This window comes from Tenrec ecaudatus, chromosome 7, assembly GCF_050624435.1.
Source record: "Tenrec ecaudatus isolate mTenEca1 chromosome 7, mTenEca1.hap1, whole genome shotgun sequence".
NCBI lineage: Eukaryota > Metazoa > Chordata > Mammalia > Afrosoricida > Tenrecidae > Tenrec > Tenrec ecaudatus.
Genome location: NC_134536.1, coordinates 99,646,853 through 99,660,292, shown reverse-complemented (window position 1 = coordinate 99,660,292; position 13,440 = coordinate 99,646,853). Strand labels below are relative to the sequence as shown.

Genomic DNA, 13,440 nt, shown 5'->3' with positions numbered 1-13,440 from the left:
CTAATGACGTATAGTCTAACTGCTGGCAAGGCATCTCATAGCCAGGAACCAAGAGGAAGCACCTGCGGTAGAATCATAATCCCTGAACACTAAGTGTGCTGCATCTGGGATAAGTCCATCTAAGGTGGAATCAGTACCCTAAGTTCTTGTGACTATACCTATAGGTATGAAGCGTTGGCATCTGGTCACAATACTAAGTTTCAGCAAGACCTAAGTAGTTCCTGGGAGGAAATGCCACCAACTTCTCTGGCAGTTCGTCTTACTGTGGCGGCTTCTGTGTGGTGATGCTGGAAGCTATGGCACTGGTATTTCCAATACCAGCAGGGTCACCATGGTGAATAGATTTCAGGAGAACCTACAGACGAAGAACAGACTATGAAGAAGGAATAGATGACGCCCTTCCAAGGGATCAGACATTGAAAGCTTTATGATAGTAGTGGAACATTGTCTGTTACACTGTCAGAAGATGTGCCCTTCTGATTGAAAGGCACTCAAAATATGCCTGGGGAAGAGCTTCCTCTTCCCTCTCCCCCACCAAAAAAAAAACAAACCAGGGAGATTCAACCTTAATGAGGTGGACAGAGCAAAGCCCAAGGGACCTTCTCCTGCTGATGACGAGCAAGGTACAAATAAAAATAGACAACAGGGAATCTCCACTTAGAAGTGCAATATGAAAGGTATGAAGTATGAATCCAGATGAATATGAACGGAAGTATTTTAAAAACCTGATGCATCAAAGGAAGTCCTCATTACTCTGCATGCCAGGGAATTTAGAAGACAGCCCCAGGATAAACAACGGGAAGAGATCCGTCTTTATATGCCCATTCCAAAGAAAGGGGACCCATGAGAATGAAGACATTATCAAACAAATTTTAATAGCACTTGTGAGTAAAACTTTTTTTAAAGTTAATTTAAAAGCAGATGCACCAGTGCATTATTAAGATGGCAGCATGTGTATAAATATGCACATTAATACAAAGGATGTATGGATTGTTGTAAGAGCTGCAAGAGCCCCAAATAAAATGATCTTTTAATAAACAAAAAGGAAAAGAAACATCCAAAAGTTTAAGCCAGATTTAAAAGGGGATTTGGGATGACAGATGCCTCTGCTGAGAGCTGGTAGATGGCTGAAGCAGAGGGTACCAGAAAGATGTTTACTTATATTGGATTAATTATGAAAAGGTGCTACACTGTGAGTCATAAGAAACTATGGTGGACATTGAGAAGATTGGGTGCTCTAGAACACTTCTTTGTGCTCAAGTAGAACCCTGGAGAAGCTACAAGGCAGCAACTCCGGCAGGAACAGGAAAGGTGGGTGTTAGGGCTCTGTCCTTTTGTCACACTCTTACGATCTCTGTGCTGAACAAGTAATCTGAGAAGCCGGATTGATGAGGGAGAACATGGCATCAGGATTGGAGGAAAGCTTATAAACAACAGGCAATATGACGATGACACAACCTTGCTTGTTGACAGCAAAGATTATTTGCAGATTTATTAATTGATGTTTAGTCTTACTGATGAAGATCAATTATAGCCCCCAGCAGATTGGTCCATAGACGTGAGGGGTATGAGCCTTTGTCTCATGTACTTTGGAAGCGTTATCAGCTGAGATCAGTCTTTAGAAAAGGACATTTTGCTTGATAAAGTGAAAAGGAGGAAGGTCTTTGATGAGATCTGGTGACTTAGTGGCTGCCACCATGGCTTCAAGCACATTGGCCACTGTGAGGATGGCACAGGATGAGGCAGCGTTCTCTTCGGTTGCACTTGAGGTCAGAGCTGATTGGGAGGCATCTAAAGCAAAACCACAGGGGGAAAGCATGGTGGTAAGCTAAGATGCAGGTCAAAGGTGTGGAATCCTTCTCAGGGGTCAAAGACAAAGCCAGGGTAAGGGCAGCAGACTGAGATTCTGGAAGAGGAGACAGCAGAATTGGGTACTGATGAGCATCAGGGGTCAAAACAAGTGATTATTTTTACCCAGACTGTCAGTTTGAGGTCAGAATGTACTTTGCGGTAATACACTCATCTCTGTTTCTCTTTATTCACTGGTGAAGTTCACTTTGTTTTTTCTACAAAGAAAAGAAAAACCCACAACATTTGTTCCACAGTGACTTTTAGAAATATTTATGCAAGGGATAACTGAGCTGAGAGTCAGGAATTCCAGCAATATAACAAATTGACGTGTTAATCTCAACACAAATCAGAACAGAGAATTGAAAATGTTCTAGATTCTGTCCTTGTCATTACTTTTGATCCACTTTAGGTTGTACATGCATCTTCAAAGGGATAGCGTATGATCCAGTCCTTTTTGTTTTCTGTCTTGCTTTAATAAAAATGACTTTTGGAATGACTTAGCGCTTGTAGGAGCTAATTATTACTATTGTATAACTCATTCATTTGCAATTTTACAGCACTGGGATTACAGTAACTAAATGACTGTACTTTAAAAGACATCACAGCAACTCAGTAAGGAAGCTTTGAGTGATCCTGGCCTGTCCATCTTGTTTCATTTTTATTTGCATTGATAAAAAGGTAGCTGCAGGGTGGAATGTAGGACTGGTGGGGACCAACCAAAAGGAAAACAAAAGAGGTTGAGTTCATGTTCCGCCTGGTGCTCAGCTCAAAACCAGTGTTTCCATCGTATTGGTGACAAATCCTTGCTCCTGGAGTCTTGCCTTCCACGAGACTAAGAAGTAATGAAGGCAATGTTTTAGGGAAAAAATGACTTCATTGTCATATCTTTCTAAAACATTTACTTTGGTTAGCTGCCATTACTGATTGATATTTAAAATATACAATATCCTGAGATTATATCTATGTCTAGAGAAAAAAATCAGTTTTAAATCATGGAGGCCTTATGCACATTAAAATTGTTTGCCCCACAGTGTTTTCAGTAGTTGTGTTTTTATAAGTAGATTGCCAGGCCTTTCTTCCAAAGTGCCTCTGGGTAGACTTGACACTCGAAATGAGCAGTTAGTAGTTGAGTTCTTAACTGTTTATATCATCTAAGGGCTTTATTTCTATCTCCATACTTATCTCTATATAAGTCTTAGGTTGAATACAGCATATGCATAATATATATGTTTGTATATAAATATACTATTATAAAAATAACATTAACAATAGTCACTTTCTAAAGATAGTTTATAATTTTAATCTTAAAATTTTTTATTGGGTTCCATGGCTAGATTTGGGGGTGGGGAAGATGCCTTAAAGAATGTAAATTGTAGATCTGTATTTTTAGAAAGTTAAAGTCTTCTTATTTTTCACATTTGATTCCAGACATTTTCATTTATTGGGTGGGTGGATTAAACACATGGAAGCTGAAAGCTTTCTTAGACGCAAGGGTCGCACTGAACCTGTCCTGCAAAGGTAGGTTGTGGAGAGTGATCTCTGTGTGATAGCCATGTCTTCAAATCAGCTGTTCTCAGGGAGCAACTGTCACTAATTAGAATTAGGCATCTCTTTCCTGATTTCTTCCGTGGATACAATTGTTACAGTGTTCTTCCTAATGAGCAAAATATTTTATATTTTTTTGATGTCAGAGAACTAAAGTAGCCAAAATAATAGACCAGTAAATTGCCTAAGACTTAGGCAGTATCACTGTGCATCACAAACATTGACTTGATGGTAAATTTCATCCAAAAGTGGGATTAATTTGATCCAAACCAGATGAATGAGAAAAGCAGCTACTGTGTAAATAATTCACTTGTTATTTTTCCAGATAGAAAACAAACTGGCTATAATTCATAATTGGGCTATTTAAAAGGCTTTTATCCTTTTGTCAGGGTAACATTAACTTGGAATATTTAGAATGTAATATTTTCCAGAGAGACACTGAAAGATTAGATGAGCAGAGATACACAAACTATTTTAAGTGATGTAATAGCATATTTATCTTTATGCTTTTCTGGGTTTAGACTGGGTTCGAGTGATTAGGTAATACACACAGTTTGCACTTGCCTATTAACTTAAAGGCTGACCGTTTGTACTGGGGCAGGGCTTGGTTTTAGAGAAGCGTGGGCATCTGCTTCTACAACGATTGCAGCCAAGACAGAGGCCTGGAGCGGCTCTGCTTGGTTGTAGTGTGTGGAGGCCCCATGAGTTGAACTCAATAGTCATGGATTTGGTCTGGTTTTTGCTTATATGATGCTATATTTAAATATGGATAAGTAAGGTATTTGGGTTTTTGTAGATCTATCATGATGAGACTTCCTACTCCTTGAAAGTTACATTCTCAGAAACCCACAGGGGCAGTTCTACACTGTCCTAGAGGGTGACTATGAGCTGGAATTGGTTCAAATGTAGTTACACATTGAAATCACAAATGAAAATTTGGTACGTGGAGCACATCACATAGGTGCGCTGGTTGCGTGGTGGTGAGAGTGATCCGCTGCCAGCTGAATGGCTGGTGGTTCAAACCCATCCGCTGCTCTTGGGCTAGCGATGTGACACTCAGCTCCCAGAAGGATTCCAGCCTTGGAAACACTGTGTAGGTAGTTCTGTTTCCTCCTACAGGCTCATTAGGAGTCAGAACCATCTTGGCAGCAATAGATAGAATACCCGATGGAAAATGTTTTTTTTTTTAAATCGTTTTATTGGGGGCTTGTACAACTCTTATCAGAATCCATACATACATTCATTCTGTCAAGCACTTTCGTACATTTGTTTCCCTCATCATTCTCAAAATATTTGCTTTCTGCTTGAGCTCTTGGTGTCGGCTGCTCATTTTCCCCCTGCCTCCTTGGTCACCCCTCCCCCATGAACCCTTGTTAATTGATAAATTATTATTATTTTGTTATCTCTTACACAGTCCAATGTCTCCCTTCACCCATTTCTCCACAGTTTTATGGCACCACCATCTCTTGACAAAATATCCTATTTTATTTTAGCAAAACAAAAACAAAACCAACCATGTAATTGTGTGACCGTGATGAAAGTGTTCAAGCCAATTCCCTTAGCCCAACTTTAAATCTCCTCCCACCCACCCAAGTATGTTTGAGATACTTAAGGTCCCTGGAGAGCGAGAGGAGGAAAGCAAGGAAGGGACCATCGCCTTACACGCAGCCTCTGCCAAGCAGCTTGGCTTGTTTCTGGCAGTTCTTAAGCACGGCCTTCTCTTTTTCCTTTCCGTAGTCCCTTCAACGACCGTCCTTCTTTCTCAGGGTCAGAGCCCAAGCTGAGTGCTCAGCTCCTTCTGCTTTCTCACCCTGTCCTTTTGGATTCCAAAGCCTGAAATCCTTTCAATAAGTGAAAATGGATGTAGTTCTGCTTTTATCCTGAATCTTCACATCCATATGCCAGGCAGAAAGGGAGCACTCGGAGAGAGCACGGTGTTGGGTCAGATTCTGTTTCACTGTGACTTCTACTACCCTCTCTGACAAAATGAGCAGTTAGCATAGTGCTTGGCACAGAATAGAAAGATTGAATAGACTTACTAAAAAAAAATGGAGTCAAATAAATGTGGACCCTAGTTCGGGATTTCAGCAATGAACCGCTGGTATTTTGTTTCTTATAAAACTGGAGTAATACAGGTCTTAGATGGTTATTTTCATAAAAAAGTAACTCATTTTTAAAGGTTTCCTGCAGAGTATTGACTCCCAATACCAAACTCACTGCCATCGTGTCGATTCCAACTCAACGTGACCTTATAGTAGATCATGTAGCATACCATACAGTATATCATGTAGCCTTTCATGCAGTATATAATGTAGCATATCATGTAGTATATCTTGTGGCATATGATGTAGTAAGTATATCTTGTAGCATATCATACAGTACATCTTGTAGAACTGCTCTTGTGGGTTTCTGAGACTGTAGTCCGGTACCCGAGTAGAAAGTCTCACTTTTTCCTGTGGAGAGGAACTGGTGATTTCAAACTGCTGACGTTAAGGTTAGCAGCCCAGTGTGTAACCATGATGCTACCAGGGTTCAATAAATATTAGTCCCCATCCCCATAAGTTAGTTGCTTAATTTTCACGCACTGCACTTGTTTCATTGGTCACAAGTGAAAAATAGTATTTTTGGGAATTTTCCTGATAGGATTGAGGTGAGGATTAGATAAGTTTAGACCTGCAGAACTGATTTGACAGTACAGGCATACCGAGTTTTGGTGCACTTTACGGCGCTTCCCAGACACTGCAGTTTTATAAATTGAAGTTTGGGGTCAAACTTGCATTGAGCAAGTTTGTCAGCATTATTTTTCCAACAGCATGTCGGTGTCTCTGTCACATTTTGGTCATTCTCACAATATTTCAAAAATGTTCATAATGTAATTGCACACTTTAAATAGACTACGGTATTGTGCAACCATAACTTTTATATGCACCAGTAAACCAAAAAATGTCTTTCTTGCTTTACTGTTCTAACTTTATTGTTGTGATTTTTAAGTGAAGCTGCAACATCCCTAAGGTATGTATATGATAAAAAAAATTAATGTAAGTTACTATTGAGATATTGAAATTTTATCAGAGTGTTGGTTAAAACTGATTGAAATTTTCTCTTTAGGAAATTTCATTTTATAAATTCTTAAAAACAAGACTACTGTTCAAAGATATTTTTTCTTCTTCAGGGACAAAGTCAGTATTTATAATTTCAAAGGTATTTCTGATGAGTGGTTTGTCTAAAACATACAACTTAGTGGTAAATACAGGGTTCTGAGGCCGGTCTTCCGGAGTTAGCATTTTCACTCCAATGCTTTCCAGCTAGGTAATCTTGGGCAAGTTTTCAATGCCACAGTTTCCACATTTGTGCATAAGCCAACCTTAGGAGTTTGTGGTGATAACCCAATGAGGTAATAGGTGAAGCATGCTTTCATCAGTGCCTAGCTGTACTTGTTAGACGCCATCGAGTTGGTTTGGGCCAGAGTGACCCTGGGCACAACAGAACAAACTCAGCCCGTCCTGCACCATCCTCACAATTGTCCTTATGCCTGAGCCCATTGTTGCAGCCACTGTGTCCGTCCATCTCCTGAGGATCTTCCTCTCTTTCGTTGCCCCTCTACTTTACCAAGCGGATGTCCTTCTCCAGGGACTGGTTTCTCCTGACAACATGGCCAAAATCTGTAACATGACATCTTGCCATCCTTGCCTCTAAGGAGACTCTGGCTGTATGTCTTCCAAAACAGATCTGTTTACCCTCTTAGTAGTCCATGGCACTTCAACAAAAATCCTTCTCTGGCACCACAATTCAAACGCATGGATTCTTCTTTGGTTTCCCTATTCGGTGTTCGACTTTCACATGTATATGAGACGATTGAAAATTGCTTGGCTTAGATCAGATGCACCTTCATCCTCGAAGTAACATCCTTGCTTTTCAATACTCCACAGAGGTCTTGTGTAGCAGATTTGCCTAATGTAACACTTCTTTTGATCTCCTGACTGCTGCTTTCAGGAGCATTGATTGTGGTTCCTCATGAGACTAAATTCTCGACAATTTCAAAGTTTTCTCCATTTATCATCATGTTGCCTATTGATCAAGTTGTGAGTTGTGACCCATAGCGAAACCTGTAACCTTCATCAGCAAATTCTTCAAATACTCTTCATGTTTAGCAAGCCTGGTTATGTTATCTGAATATCTCAGTTTACTAATAAGTTTTCCTCCACTCCTGATGCTACATTCTTCTTCATATAAGCCATCTTCTTTGAGTTTTTTTCACTATACAGATTGAATAAATATAATGAGCAGATGCAACCCTGTTGCACAACTTTCCTGATTATAAATTATGTACCAGTCCCATGTTCTATTTGTACAACTGTCTCTTGATCCATGTCCAAGTTCTGCATGAGCACAATAAAGCATTCTGGAATTTTTGCTCTTCTCACGGTTATCCATAGTTTGTTATGATCTGAACAGGCAATGCCTTAGCATAGTCAGCAAAACACAAGGAAACACCTTTCTTTTTTCTTTTTTTGAGCCAAGATCCATCAGACACCAGCAATGATATCCCTTGGTCTTTGTCCTCTTCTGAATCCAGCGTGAACCTCTAACAGCTCCCTGTCAATTTACTGCTGCAATTGTTTGTTGATCTTCAGGCAACTTTTATTTGCACGTGGTATCAGTGATAATGTTCTATAGTTTGAACATTTTGTTGAGTCATTTGGCCAAGTAGCTCTCCTCTGGCATAGATCAGGGAGTGCTCTAGTGCTCCATCAGCTTGTTGAAGCATTTCAGCTGGTAGTCCATCAATTCCTGAAACTTTGTTTTGGGTCAATGCTTTCAGTACAGTTTGAATTCCTCCCTTCAGCACCATTGGTTCTTGTTCATATATGGTGGAATGTCAAATAGTTCTTTTGGTTCAATGACTGTATTCTACCCATTTTTAAAAATGCTTCCTGCATTATTCAATATTTTGCCTTTGGAAGCTTTAAATATTGGACCTTGAAACTTGAATTTATTCTTGGGTTCTTTCAGCTTAAGATACGCTGAGCATGCTCTTCCCTTTCTCTCTTCCAAGTCTAGTCCTTGCATATTTCATTACAATATTTGGCTTTGTCTTCCAGAGCTGCTCTTTAAAAATTCCCATCTACCTCTTCGACTTCATCATTTCCTTCCTTTGCTTTCGCTACTCTACAATAAAGAGCAAGCTTCAGTCTCTTCTGACACCCACTTTGATCTTTTATTTCCTTCCCCTCTTTTTAATGACCTTTTGCTTTCTTCGTGTGGGAGGATACTCGTGATATCCTCCCACAGCTTTTCAGGTCTTCTGTCCTTAGGGTTCAGCGCATCAAATCTCTTCATCAGATGTTCTCGGAAGGCAGGTGGAACACACTCTATGAAATGTCTTGACTCTCCTGGACGTGTGTTCATTTCTTCAGCTTTATCTTGAACTTCCTTCTGAGCAACTGATGGTCTGTTCCACAGTCGGCCCCTGGTCTGGTGGTAGCTGTTGATATCAAGCTTCTCCAGTGTCTCTTCCCACAGATGTAATGAATTTGATTTCTTTGTATTCCATCTGGAGATGTACTTGTGTATAGTCACCTTTTGTGTTATTGATAAAAGGTATTCGCCATAAACAAGTCATCGGTTTTGCAAGTAGGTGTACTTAGTGCTCAGTATATATGGCATCGGTATTTTCAGTATGCGTTCCCACTTGCTCAAGTCAAATCCAAATCGCAGTGAATCTGTAGACAGACTAGAACTGCTCCAAAGGATTTCCCACAGGGTGCATCCTTTGAAGAAGATTGCCTCATCTTCTCTTGCTGAGTAGTTATTGGCTTCAAGCCTCTGACCTTCCAGTCAACAGCCCAAAGCTGAACCCACTATGCTGTCAAGGCTCCTATGACTTTACAGAGAACCGTCTAATTTCCTTCTTTTCAGCTATTTTCCCTTAAATCAATAATCTGTCTGGACAACTTTAAATTATTGATGAGTTATTTCTTTTTATGTTTCTTTATGGAAGAAACATCTTGACAGGTTTTAGTCAAATATAACACTGTATGTGTGAGTGTGTAGATATATATAAGGCATACATGTAAGGCAATTGGGGATTCTTCACTTAACTAAATTGACATTTTTATAACAAAGCGGAGGAGCCCTGGTGACACAGTGGTTACATGTTGGACTGCTCACTACCAGGTTAGCAGAGCAGTTCAAAACCACCAGTGGCTCCACAGGAGAAAAACGAGACTTTCTACTCCTTCAAAGAATCACAGGCTTAGAAAGGGACAGGGACACTTTTACCCTGTCCTATAGGGTTGTTATAAGTTGACATCCAGTCGCTGGCGGTGAGAGTTTGATCAAAAGTTGATGAAAAGAAATTTTTAGATTTAGTTCATCTACTTTTTTATAATATTGTTGACCGTAATAAAATGGAAGATCATTCTTTTGGGAAAAATATTATGGCGTAGTCTATGCCTGTTTGCACAGAATCCACATCACAATAGCATAAGGTGGAAAGGGAATTCTATGCAAGACTTTTAGGCATTGAACGGAATCCAAAGCTGGGTCTCACAAGAAATATGTCAAGAGTTGGTAAATTGCATGCGTTGCCTGGGGCTTCTGTCACAATGCACCACAAATGGAGCGACTCAAGCGAACTTAACTTTATTGTCATGCACTTCTGGAGGCTGATGTTGGTAGTTGTACTGAGTCAATTACAATTTATAGCAACGCCATGTGTACGGAACTGTTCCATAGTGCTTTGAGAAGCAGATTCCTTGACCTGTTTGCTGAGGTTTCTCTGGGTGGGCTGGAACAACCAACCTGTCAGCTAATAGTTAAGCATTTAACCACTTGCAGAAGGCAAGACATTCTAGTTCATGGTGTTGGAAGGTCCATGCTCTCTGAAGTCTCTAGGACAGGTCCTTTCTTATGTCGTCCAGAATCTGTTCAGTCCAGGTTCCTTGACTCACAGAGGCAATATAACATGACGCTCTCACCTCTGGGTCTTTCCCTCTCTCTTCTATTTGATGACGGTAAGGTTGTTGCCGATTTGTCACGAAAGACACAAGTCACATGGATTAGAATCCACCCTGCTCCAACATGACCTCATGCTGAATCATAATATTTTTTAAAAAAATCCTCTTACCAAACAAGATCACATTCACAGATACCCAGAGTTAAAGCTTCAGCATATCTATTTTTTTAGACCTTTTGAATCTCTCACAGTAGTATTCTCAGATTTTTATTTCTACTTTTCTCTGTGTGTCAGCTTCTTTCAGGCCCCTGTGGTTATGATTCCGCTGCCTCGCCTTGAAGGAGGTCCATCCCTGCCTGTTTAGCAAGTGTGGTCATGAGGGGTGCATGGCTGCCGGAGACACCACACTGCTTGGAGCAGATCTGAGTAAGGAGTTGGCGTGTGTGCTGAGAAAACACCCAGAGAAGCTCTACTTTAGCTGATTTTCACATAAATACAATTTCTACTAAAATACAAGAAATATTTCAAAAGCATACTTTTAAGAGAAAATAGTTTTTTGATTAAGAAAAAATCCCAAATCCCAGAAGAGTAATAGTTCTATTATACTGAAGTCAGATACATATACTTTTCCAAAATGGAGGGCTCACTTACTTTCCGACTGAAAATGAGCAACATTCAATGTGTTTTTGATAAGTCTATTTTTAACAAAATCTCCACTATTTTATATTCATTTTAAAAGCCAAATAACATATAAGAATTATATGAATTCTAACACTGGGCAAAAAAATGATGAGTGGCAAAAATCCTATAGGTTTATAAATCCTCTATATTTCTAGTCAATCACTTGGCCTTCCAAGTAGAATTTATGCTTATGGGGTAGCTATAATAACTCACTCATGTAAATTACTGGTTGGCTACATCTTTAGTCTGCCCCCAAATTGTTTTTGGAAGCGCCTTAATCTCCTCTGGTTTGATGAGGTTGGCAGCCAGAGCAGCAAGGGAGTTACTGTCGATTTTTCGGTTGATTTGGGGCCAGGATGCCTTGCCTGCTCCTGTCCTGAATTAGGTTCATTGACAACATCTCTTCTCTTAACTTTTTTTCCAGATTTAATTTTAGGAGATTTAAGATTCAGTTAGATTTGAAGGGTACAGATTTGGACTAGGGACAGGGGATGCTAGGATCTGGGGAGAGAAATGACAGGAGGGAGAAGAACAGGGGAAAATGTCAGAAGTTACGGAATTTAGTTAAATTTTCATTAGCCTGGTAATTTCTTAGCACTCCTAGCTCAAAGCTGAGAAATAATCATATGTGTATATCTTATTAAGGGTGTGTGTCTGGTGTATTATATAATAAAGCACATGATCAGTTTTCTTTATTATTCTAGTAGTACTTAAGTTTGCCAAAAATATAAAACGACAATGTCTCTCACTAAGTTAACAACTGGCCTTTAGCAATATTTAGCAAAAATGAAGTTACCTGAGAAGTACACTATTAAGCAAATTATGGGACACAGAGTCTATATCTTTTGTATATTGATTTGATTGATGGCTGGTGCTAAGTCTTACTGCCACTAGGTCGATTCGGACTTATATTGACCCTGTAGGGCAGAGGAAAGACTCCACAGGCTTCTGAGGTTCAGGAGATCTGAACTGACAATCTTACATTTACCAACCCAATGTGAAATCCACTATGCCTAGTGAGGAGAGCTTGATGTAAAGCAACATCTATAGGTGCCGCCGCCACTGATTCCCATCAGCACTCTGAGCGCCTTCATCTTTCTTTCCCAGGCATTTTAATAAGCAGATAATCATACACCCAGGCCGGCTTGGAGGATCCTTTGCTTTGGAAAAGATCTGACTCTTTATAACAGATCTTATTTCTTGAAAGGACAAGAAATTCCATGGTTCACTCCAGGTGCCCTTTAGAATTTTATAAGCTTGGTTGGTCTGATTAACTATGTAATTTGACTTGCACAAAAGTTTAACCCCTCAAGGTCTCCCCTTTCCCCCATTTGTACCTGTCTTTAAAGTGCAGCGATCTATAACCTTAATCTCTCCAAACTGAGGAACATCTAAAATTGTGAAGGAGTGCTATTGGAATTTTGGGTTAGCCATTAGGCTGCTAACGACAAGGTTGGAAGTTCAAACCCGCTAGCTGCTCATTGGAACAAAGATGAAACTGTGTTCATAACTTGGAGGCTATGAGTCAGAATCGGTTTGATGGCAGCGGTGCTTCCTTTTTTTTTTTTTTTAATACAAAGAACAGTCAAGAGACCCTGGGTGGTAAAAATCATTAATAGACTAAGCTGCTACCTGATTTCACCCAGAGTAGCTTTATAAGGAAAACCCAAGAATCTACTTCTGAAAAATCAACGACTGAAAACCTTATGGGAAATTATTCCACACTGACAACATGGGCCGCTGTGAGTTGGAATCCACATGGAAATGGCAAGCCTGCCTGTCAACATCAGTGGAATGGCGCCAAAATGATTTTGAAAATCAGTCATCCTATGTGGCTGGGATCTCATTGGAAAGAGCAGAGAGTGTCACCAAGTTTTCTCCAGGGACTCATGAAAATAGAAATAAAACCAAACCACACAGAACAAATAGGGGCTCTCAAAATAAAGAGGACTATGCTTTGTTATTTTTCACCTGTATTTACATTCTCATTGCCTTTAAGAAATGCTCCTGTAGAAAAAGGAGGCAAAGTAAGTGCCCCGTATACACCTCAACCCAAGCCCTGTCTGTGCTTGGTTTGTATTGTGAACGGGGCAACATGGCACACACACAAAAAAATGCTCCTGTTAAGAATAAGCCAAACTTTGGGTTTTTGCAGGGCACTTTTATTCTTGTTTTAGGATTTCTTGGACATTGGGTTTGTGCTTGAATCTTGGTTATAGTTACCAAATCCAAAGTGAAGAATTTCTCAGATGTTTCTGTGATGGAAATATTCTGATCTCAATTATTTTAGCACATGCAATATATTTCCCCATCATCTGGCACACAGTGTGTTATTACTGTTAGGTACATAGTAGGCACTTTAAAAAAGAGTTTACTGAACACTTAAGTACTCAAAGGGAAGTCTA

At 39.9% G+C, this 13,440-nt stretch overlaps 1 pseudogene; it reads left to right on the top strand.

Moving 5' to 3' along the window:
- Positions 1-13,016: 13,016 nt before the first annotated feature.
- Positions 13,017-13,134, top strand: LOC142454109 (small nucleolar RNA SNORA51; annotated as a pseudogene).
- The last annotated feature ends 306 nt before the right edge of the window (positions 13,135-13,440 follow it).